At 37.8% G+C, this 7692-nt stretch overlaps 1 pseudogene; it reads left to right on the top strand.

The window, feature by feature from the left end:
- The first annotated feature begins 6674 nt into the window (after window positions 1–6674).
- Window positions 6675–7171, top strand: LOC105984635 (annotated as a pseudogene).
- The last annotated feature ends 521 nt before the right edge of the window (window positions 7172–7692 follow it).

The raw sequence follows: 7692 nt of genomic DNA, 5'->3' as shown, positions 1-7692 counted from the left end.
TTATTAGAGTTCATGATTATAGTCATTCAAACTGGGGTGAGGTGGTATCTCAATGTTTTGATTTGCATTTCTTTTATGGCTAGAGCGGTTGAAAGCATTTCTTCATGTGTCTATTAGCCATTTTTATTTCCTCTTCAGAGAAGTTTCTAAGTCTTTAGCCCACTTATTTATTGGGCAGTTGTTTGTTTGAGGGTTTGTTGTTGGGGGATTTAATTTTTTTGAGTTCCAAATATATTTTAGATATGAGACCTTTGTGTGTTTATGGTAGTGAAAATCTTCTCCCAATCCATGGGCTTTCTATTGATCTTGCTAGTATGTCTTTTGCCATTCAGAAGCTCTGCAGCTTCATGCAATCTCATTTGTCCAGCCTTTTTTGATTTGATGTGTTTCTGGGTCTCTATTAAGAAAATTTTGGATGGTGCCAAGGAGACCTAGGGTTTCTCTTATTCCATCCTGTAATGTTTTCACAGAGTCTGTTTTGACTCCAAGGTCTTTGATCCATTTGGAGTTGATTCTGGTGCAGGGTGATATATAAGGATCTAGCTTTAGTTTTCTACAAGTAATTAACCAATTTTGCCAGCACCATTTACTGAAGAGGTTGTCTTTCTTCCAGTATATTTTTTTAGCTCACTTATCAAAGCTTAGGTAGTTATAGGTCTTTAGGTTCATTTCTGGGTTCTCAATTCTATTCCATTGGTTGTGAGGTCTCTTCTTGAGCCATTACCAAGCCGTTTTGATTACTATGGCTTTGTAGTAGAGTTTGAAATTTGCTATTGATATTCCTCCAGCACTGTTCTTTCTGTTAAGTATTGTTGTCATTATTTGGGGCCTTTTATTGTTCCATATGAATTTTTGGATTGCCTCTTCTATTTCCTTGAAAAATGAGGTTGGAATTTTGATAGGTATTGCATTGAATTTGTAGATAGCCTTGGGAAGTATTGCCATTTTCACAATATTGATCCTTCCATTCCAGGAGCATGGGAGGTTTTTCCACTTTTTAAGTTCTCTTTTGATTTCCTTTTTGTAAACTTTTCATCATAGAGGTCCTTCACTTCTTTGGTTAAGTTAATTCCCAGGTATTTTATTTTTTGTGGGGCTATTACAAATGGAGTTGCTTTCCTGATTTCAGCTGTGCTCTTTTCATTGTTGGCATACAGAAAAGCCATGGATTTTTGAGGGCTAATTTTATACCCTGCTACTTTGCCAAAGTTTTAAATCAGCTTGAGTAATTTGGGAGTGGAGTCCATGGGATTCTTTAAATACAAGATCATGTCATCTTCAAAGAGGGAGAGTTTTACTTCATCTTTCCCTATTTGGATCCCCTTTATGTTTGCATCTTTTCTTATTGCTGTAGCTAGGCATTCTAGTACTAAATTGAAGAGAAGTGGACATCCTTGTCTCATTCCTGAATTTAGAGGAAATGTCATTAGTTTTTCATCATTAACTCTAATGTTGTCTCTAGGTTTGTTATATACAGCCTTTGTATTAAGGAATGTTCCATAGTTTCCTAGTTTTTCCAGAGCCTTCATCATAAAGGGGTGTTGGATCTTGTCAAATGCTTTTCCTGAATGTATAGAGATAACCATGTGGTTCTTATCCTTGCTCTTGTTGATGTGATTAATTAATTGATTTGCATATATTGGACCAGCCTTGCATCCCTGAAATGAATCCTGTTTGATCGTGGTGTATGATTTTTTGGATGAATTGTTGAAGGCGATTGGCCACACTTTTGTTGAGAAGTTTTGCATCGATGTTCATCAAAGAAATGGGTCCATAGTTCTCTTTCTTTGATGAGTCCCTGCCTGGTTTTCGGATGAGGTTATGATGGCTTCATAGAAAGAGTTCAGTAGTGAACTTTCTCTTTCAATTTCATTGAAGAGTTGGAGGAGTATTAGTGTGAGTTCTGCTTTGAATGCCTTGTAGAATTCCGCTATAAATCCATCCAGTCCTGGGCTTTTCTTAGATGGGAGGTCTCTTATTGTTGTTTCTATTTCAGTGCTTGATATGGGCCAGTTAATTTGGTTTAACTCATCTTTGCTAGGAAATGGGCCATTTCTTCCAGGTTCTCAAACTTCTCAGCATAAAGGTTTGAGAAGTATTCCCTTATAATGTTCTGAATCTTGGTTGTTTCTGTGGTGATGTTTCCATTCGAATCTCTGAATTTGTTTATTTTGTGTATTCTCTTCTTTTTCTGGTAAGATTTGCTAAGGATCTGTCAATTTTGTTAATTTTTTTGAAAAAAAAAGAACCGACTTATTTTTATTGTTGATTCTTTCTATTATTGTTTGTATTCTAATTCATTTAATCCTGATTTAATTTTAATTATTTCTGTCTAGTATATTGGGGTTTAGCTTGCTGTTCTATTTTGAGGACGTTCAGCTGTCTCATTAAATTCTAGGTTTCATATCTATCGAATTTGTTGATGTAAGAACTCAGAACTATAAACTTGCCTCTCAGTACTGCCTTTGCTGTGTCCCGGAAGAGCTGGTAATTTGTGTGTTCATTTTTGTTGAATATCATGAACATTTGAATTTCGTTTCTAATCTCTTCCATGATGCACTGGTGGTTCAACAGTGTGTTGTTCAGCCTCCATGTGTTACAGGACTTTCTTTGGTGGCTTTTGGTGTTGAGTTCTAATTTTATTTCCTTGTGGACTGAGAGAATGCAGGGCATAACTTCAATGTTTCTGAATTTGGACAAGTTTGTTTGTGACCTAAAATATGTCGACTTTGGAAACTGGTCAGTATGCTGCTGAGAAAAAAGTGTATCCTGGTGCTGTTGGGTGAAATATTTGATAGATATCTGTTAAATCTAGTTGATATATGCAGTTGTTTAGATCTGCTGTTTCTCTGTTAAGTTTTTGCCATGTTCATCTATCTAGTGGGGATAGTGGTGTGTTAAAATCTCCAACAATTAATGTCTTTTGATCTATGTGAGATTTGAAGAAAGTAGTGTTTATTGGATACATTTGGGTGCTCCGTTGTTTGGTGAATAGATATTTAGAATTGTAATATCCTCCTGAAGGAGAGATCCCTTAATTAGTATGTAGAGACCTTCTTTATCTCTTCTCACTAATTTTAACTTGAAGTCTATTTTATTTGATATTAGGATTGCAACTCCTGCCTGTTTATGGGGCAGTTTGCTTGGTAGATTTTATTTCAGGCTTTCACTTTCAGAATATGTCTTTTTTTATGGGCAAGGTATGACTCCTGAAGACAGCAGAGTCCTGTAGTTGCACAGTCAAAAGGGCTGCAGATACAATCTAGTTAAACAGATACAATCTATTCAATATGAAACAACTATGGATTAATGGGCTAAGAACATCAAAGAGGGATTCAGCAAACCAGAAATTATTATGTTTAGGGAGAATTGTGTGGAAAAATAGTATTAGAGTCATGTGGAGGGGTAAAAGGAGTGAATTTTACCAAGTCCTAATCTCAGAGAGGGAAATCGATAGGACACAATGATAAGAAAGAGATAAAAATACAAGAAAAATGGAAAAACAAAATTATGTAAGTGTAAAGAAATGATATTGAGAAAAATAGGATAAGATGAGAAGAGGGGGAGAGATAAAAATGAAATAATAAAAAAGAACAATTCTTAAAATTGGAATAATTGAAAATTATACAGGTATAGAAATAATACTACTATTAAAGAAGTTAAGCCTAAGAGGTTGTGAATTGAGTAATCAATTTCTGGATTAAGTATGTCCACAATGAGGGATAAAGTCTAATAATCGACAATGGGTATATATATCTGAGGATGAGCAGAACTGCAATTAAGTCATGCAAAAAAGATAGAGAAAAAGAAAAAAGGAAAAAAAGGACCAAATGGTCAAAAGAGATTAAAAAAATAAAAATAAGAAGCACACACACAAACATACACACCTAAAATAAAAATTATGAAAGAAAAAAATAGTAAACAATTAAAAAATAAAAAAGTAGGTAGAAAAAAGAGTTTTTTAATTTTTTGGGGGGAGATCTTATATTTCCCCTGTGTCCGTAACCAGTCTCTTGGTGGAGTCTCTGGTCTGCTTGTGGTGTTTGGTATTCCTGTGGCTTGATTGGTTTCTTCAGTCAATTTGTTTATGCAGGCTGACAGCTCTGCCTTGACCAGCATTTTGTGATCCTCCTACCACCTAGTTCAATGGGAAGGAGATCTGCTTTGAGTATCACAATAGAGGGAGATGGCTATTTCCTCTAGCTTGGAGTTGTTGTGATGAGGCTAGGTTCTGGGTAGGGTTGAGGCCTATCAGCAATCAATAGCTTTTTCCTGAGGAGATAGCTCCTGAAACACACACAGACCCAGCCTGGAGCCATTCTCAGGGTTTATGTTTACTGAGCTTCAATTGTTTGTAGATGCTGCAGTGGGGAGGGGCAGCCTCTGGCTCAGTTTATCCAGTGAAGAAAGTCAGGGTAAGTTTCCCCTGGGTGCAGCTGAGCCTGGCAGGTCAAGTCAGGTTCCCATGACCTGCTGAATGGCTCCAATTGTTTTCTTCCAAGTCCTGAGTTGCAGCTATCTGCTTGGCTCCATCTTTGTCAGAATCAAAGATGGAGATCTTCTCTGGTGTCAAGAATTGCCTTCCCACCCTGGCTCCATGAGAAGGAGTGAGGATATCAGGGTTCTACTCATGCCAGATTCTTGGTTCCTGGGCTGTCCCTAGTCTGTGAGCAGCAGGATGAAGGTTTGTGCTCCTTGTCAATTCTTGCTGGTGGTGAGTAAAATCTGCTCACATGCTAGTAACTTTATCCCAGACTCTCTGTTAGTATGGCAGCTTTGGCCACAGCTGTGCAGCTGCAGCTACCAGCAAGTTCCCAGGTCTGTCTCCTTGACCAAGCTGCCGGAATTTCCCTCTCTGCCAAACTCTCTGTGATAGCTGTGATATACTGTGATAGCACACTTGTTGTGGTTCTCTAGCCTAGGACTGTTCACTGGAACACTAAAACTGCTTTCTATGTGAGACCTTATTTAGCCTCTAGCTTCTCCTCCAGCATCTTCCTCTGGTCTCTACATTCATTTTTTTTTTTTACTACATTCTTCCCCTGGTTTCTTCTTTATTTGTCTATCCCATTTTCGCCTTGATTCCACACCTCCTTTTTCAAGTACCCACCTTCTGGCGTTCATTTTGTTAAGTAAGTATATCTTCATTTTCAACAAATGTTAGAAAAATGGCCATTAGTCAGGATCTGGGTAAAACTGGTAGAGAATAAGTTATTAGTTTTTCTCTCATACTTTTTCACCATTTGTTTTCAAGAGCTAGAATTTCCCCAAAGCTACTGCTGTTACAATAATGTAAATAATCTAATTCTCAAATATTTACTAGCACAAATTTGGGACAATAATTTTTTTAGCTCTACCTTTAACCTGGCCTCTCCAAAAGGCCTTCCTTAACTGTGTTTTCCAAGCAATTCATCAGAGAGGATGGGATATCTTATAATTTGGCAGTACATTTTGACTATGAGAATATTTTCTTTTGTTATTGTATATCCTCAGTGATTTTATTATCTCTACTTTTCAGATAAGTGAAGTCAAGTCACTGTGTGTGTTCTTCCACCTGTAGTTACTTAATAATTTGAAGCTGGACAATTTCCAGGCTTCAATGTCCATTGCTATCTATGTCACATCCTGAAACTCTCCCCTCAGTCTGACTTTGATATCCTTGAATATCTTTTCCACTCACAGTTGAAATCTCAAGTTTGGAATGCTTAGTCATTACATTTCAACATATAGCGCAGTTTAAAAGGGAAATGTGACATGTGCAACAGAGAGACCCTGTGAGTATGCATATGAATCTGTACAATAAATACATAACTACAAATGTCTTCACAGACTTCTTTCACAAGGTGTAGACTTACTTGTGTATTCACACTTTTTACTTAATTGTTCAACTTTCTTGGATCTAAAATTTTCTTTAAAATATCATGTTTTAAGTGAATTTTATGGAATTCTTTTTGTCCTACTCAAACACTCATATCATTCATAATAATGATCAAAATGAGATAAAAATATCACTTTCTTGGACAGTCTGTCCGCAGTGAAATCAAATTGTTGTATCCTATTTCTTCATTCAACTTCCATTTTTTCTTAAACATTTGTTGGTTGCCATTTATGCAACAAACATGTATCTTCGATATCCAATATTATATTTTCCTTCTTTGCATGTGTAATTATAGCTTACATTCAATTATTTTTGATATCTTGATTTTATATTACTAATTTCCCTTTTTGTGATATTCTGTAAAACTTTCAGGTAAATGTTTTTAAAAGCAATTCCTCCTATAAACAATCATGCCCTGCACTTTAGTGTCCTTGTTTATGAAACCTTTGGAATCCCACTGAGTGAGTCACAAGGGCTCTGATCTGACTGTTTGCCAACATGTGCAGTCAGACATTACACCATAGATTCCACAAATCCATACTGAGCTCAAGTTTGTGCAGACTTCTGTGTTGTCCCTGCTGTTAGAAAAGATTCCATCAGGGTTCCATTGGCCCCATCCGGGCCTTCCTGCCATCATGGAGACCGCGCCTGCCTAGGATCGGGATTGGAGTCACTCCACTCCCTTTTCGGCAGATTCATTTTTCAGCAGCGAGAATGGCTGAGAACGCAGTTCCTGACAGCGGAGGGCACAGGGGTAGGGTTGAAGCCTTGGTGTGTTGAGAACCAGCCAGGAGAGATGTTGTTGCCCTGGATTGCCATTTATGAACTCCTTTTTAAGAAGGGAGTGATGGTGGCCAAGCAGAGTGTCCACACGCCCAGCCATCTAGGAGTGGCAGACAAGAATATGCCCGAACTACAGGTCACAAAGTCCATGCAATCTGTCCAGGCTCAAGGTGACATGAAGAAAACGTTTGCCTGGAGGCATTTTTATTGGTGCCTTACCAATGAAGGCATCCAGTACCTCCACTGGCCTCTTGGGATCATGCCTATTACCTACCCTGCAGCCAGCCTGAGACTGGCAGACCTAGACCCATATGTGAGGGTATTGGGAGGCAGGGATGGGGAGAGTATGCTACCTTCAAGAATCACCAGATGCAAAACCCACAGAGACACCTACAGAGGGAGCCATGGTACCCGGCTGCTGACAATAGAGCCTAGACTGAGGCTGCATCAGTGACAGAATTCCAGTTTAGAGGTGGATTTGGTTACAGACATGGTCAGCCACCCCAGTAATGTTGGAGTAAATTTTGTGTGTATGTGTGTGCTGAATAAATTGTAGCCAGAAAAAAAAAGAATCAATCTAATGCAAAGTAAAACACCTCACTCAAAAATACTGTGCAACAAATTTTAACTAATGTCTAAGTCCATCATTACCTAACTCTGTTTATACAAAGATGGGAGAATACATGCAAATTTCTATATTCTTTCATCTGTTCATTTTTTTAATGTATGATTTAAAGTGATTTAAAATATACTTGAATAAAAAGATCAAGTGCAAAGATTGTGTGTGTGTGTGTGTTTGTGTGTGTCATTTTAGAAGTATTAGATATGCACTTTGCTCCTCTACCAACCCTTTCTTTTTTGTTTGAAACAACACAGACTAATTTCTGTTAAGTATAAATTTTCTCATCCCTGAGGGACAGAGAAGCAAGAAGGACAGCCGAAAGGGAAGTATGCTGAGAAAGGCACTGGTACCCTGAGGGACAATTTGTATCCCAGGAGAATTGACCTTTCAGAGAAAGCAAATTAAATTA

Source organism: Dipodomys ordii, unplaced genomic scaffold, assembly GCF_000151885.1.
Source record: "Dipodomys ordii isolate 6190 unplaced genomic scaffold, Dord_2.0 Scaffold25, whole genome shotgun sequence".
Lineage (NCBI taxonomy): Eukaryota > Metazoa > Chordata > Mammalia > Rodentia > Heteromyidae > Dipodomys > Dipodomys ordii.
Note: the sequence above shows the minus strand (reverse complement) of the source record. Positions and strands in the feature narration are given on the sequence as shown.